At 41.9% G+C, this 2,881-nt stretch overlaps 1 non-coding gene across 1 annotated transcript; it reads left to right on the top strand.

Annotated features, from left to right (window-relative positions):
- The first annotated feature begins 2,350 nt into the window (after positions 1-2,350).
- LOC116548896 lies at positions 2,351-2,459 on the top strand. Its single transcript, XR_004267607.1, has one exon. It is a non-coding gene; the product is annotated as a U6 spliceosomal RNA (small nuclear RNA).
- Positions 2,460-2,881: the final 422 nt, after the last annotated feature.

Genomic DNA, 2,881 nt, shown 5'->3' on the forward strand with positions numbered 1-2,881 from the left:
GGGAAGAGATGCACCTAGAAGTCCTGCAATTCTGTGTGTGTCAGGATCCTGTTTCTGCCTCCAGAGAATCTTTGGAAAACCAGCGTTTTCTTCATTTCTTATCACAAATTTGTCAGCTCTATGGGGATGGGCACTGTGTCTTATTGTTTGGAGAATCAAATCAGAAAACAGCCAAAAGTAGGCATGGAACAAAGTTTTGTTGAATTAAAATGAATATAAAGAACTTTTCCCTTAAGTAAAACAGACAGCATATACAAATGAATAGAGGAAGAAACGTAAAGATTACTTATAGTTGGGTGAGTTTTTTTTCTCCCTTATTATAAAGCAAATTTTGCATTCATTCTTCATTCCACTTTGGAGGCTTAAGTTGCAATTAAAGCAGTGTTGGCAGGGCACAATAGCTCACACCTGTAATCCCAGCACTTCAGGAGGCTGAGAAGGGAGGGGAGGATCACATGAGTCCGGGAGTTCAAGACCAGCCTGGGCAATATAGTGTGACCTTGTCTCAACAAAAACCTTTAAAAATTAGCCAAAAGTGGTGGTGTGCACCAGTTGTCTCAGCTATTTGGGAGGCTGAGCTCAGGAGGCAGAGGTTGCGGAGCCAAGATTGTGCCACTGCACTCCAGCCTGGTTAACACAGTGAGACACTCTCTCTCATATAATAATAATAATAATAATACAGCAGAGTTAATTTGTTGCAGCCCATTTTATATAAAAATAATACATTCTAGGCCTGGAGCAGTGGCTCATGCCTGTAATCTCAGCACTTTGGGAGGCTGAGACAGGCAGATCACCTGAAGTCAGGAGTTCGAGATCAGCCAGGCCAACATGGTGAAACCCTGTCTCTACTAAAAATAAAAAAATTAGCCAAACGTGGTGGCAGGTGTCTGTAATCTCAGCTACTTGGAGGGCTGAGGCAGGAAAATTGCTTGAACCCAGGAAGCAGAGGTTGCAGTGAGCCAAGATCGTGCCATTTCACTCCAGCCTGAGTGACAAGAGCAAAACTCCATCTCAAAAAAATAAAAATAATACATTCTCATGCTGAAAGAAAAAACACCTGATGAAGGATGGAGAGGGGAAGTAAAAGTGAATATCACACAAACATATGGTGGAATGTTCCATGGCAGGATGGAAGTAAATTACATCATTTCGAAGTTTTAAAACAAACTTTCTTTTCCTACTTCACTATACTTCAAGCTGTATATAATAATTCCCCATAGCCTGGAAGAGAGATGGAAAGAAGAACACAGCAATAAGGTGACGTTCTCACGGTCATACAAGCCAGTTGGCTTCAATAGTCCAGACTCATGTATGAGACAGCTGGATTTCCAGACAAAACGATTTGATCACTGGCCCAGCAATCAGAGCCTTGGCCCCTCTGAAGTCGCTCATCACATTCAATGCCTGAGCACACTAGAATTTGTCAGTGAGAGGGAAGGTAGTAGCAATAGACAAGCCAGTCCACAGGGACTCCAAGTTCATTTTTCATTTGTTTTCTGGGGAAGCAACAACAAAAAAATGTTGGCTATGAAGATATAGGATGTTGGTTTTTATTCATTGTCTGCGTGTACAATCACAGAGAAACAGGGTGCTGTGGGGAGAGGAAACGGAAGTGCTAAACCTGCTTCACTGCTTAGTACCTGGGTGACCTACAGCCAATCATTTTGCTTTCTGAAGTGCTGTTTTCAGCAAAAAATAAATAATAATGATGATTCCTACCCTGCCTGGCTCATAAAGTTGTTCTCTTTTGGAAAATTCTGAAGAGTGATGATATGGATGGTATGAAACCTACATGACTCTGCACTATTTTACCAAAGGGTCTCAGATATGTTCTCACTGTATTTCTCCCGACAGGCTCCCCGACATGCCACACCCTAAAATTAAACCCTGCTGCTTCATACTATCACATCATCCTTCCTCCAGCAGGATTCTTTTATGACTGGGAAAAGTGCCGAATACCCACGGCTCACTCAGCTCAAGGTCAAGGGCTGACTGTCAGCAAGAAGGAAAGGCAGACTGAAGAAATGAAGACTACATGAAAAGAAAGCATTTTACTTTCATGACTCTGCCTATAAAGTCTACATGAAGGTGAGTATGACATAAGAAACGCTGGCTACCAGAGCAAGGATGATGGAGGATGCAGAATATTTTCTAGTGTAACACAAAGAGGAGAGGGGGTCCTGAGAAAAACCCAGGTGAGTGTAATGTCCTGGAGCTGGACCACAAGGTCCTTAGACATGACCTACAGCAAATCAGTCTTTCCTCAGTTTCCTCATCTGCAAAAGAAGTTTATAATAACAGCACCTATTCCATAGGCTCCTGCAAGGATTCATGAATAAGCATGAATGGAGTGCTCACTTTGGCAGCACATACACTAAAATTAGAATGATAAGAGAAGATGATTAGCATGGCCTCTGCTCAAGAATGACACACAAATTCATGAAGCAGTACACATTTTTTTACCAAAAAATGCTTAAGTGAAAATAAAAATATTAAATATTGATGGAGTACTTAGCACAGGGGTGGTGGTGGTGGTGATTTTGATTATATCTGCCAATGCTCCTGCATAAAGCTAAGAGACAGAATGGAACAAAGAAAAAAAATGCCCCCAAAAAAGGCAGCAGGATTCTGCTTTCCACAGAAGGCGCAATAAAGGAAACCAGGCTTCTTCAAGGTGGGGCAACAGAGGTCTTACAAATAGCATATTAAAAACACCAAGAGTCCAGGTTATTGAAATAGGATCATCCTTAGACTGTGAACTTTGCACAACTTCACTCAGATAGATTGAGAAGTCCTGGCAATTTCTGTTAAAATCCTCAAAGGAAAGAACCCATTCCAGGGCACACAAGTGTGGAACTCAGACCAGTGAGGCATTGACAAG

The sequence above is a fragment of the Sapajus apella genome, unplaced genomic scaffold (genome assembly GCF_009761245.1).
Source record: "Sapajus apella isolate SASKATOON/1434 unplaced genomic scaffold, GSC_monkey_1.0 scaffold5, whole genome shotgun sequence".
Classification (NCBI taxonomy): domain Eukaryota; kingdom Metazoa; phylum Chordata; class Mammalia; order Primates; family Cebidae; genus Sapajus; species Sapajus apella.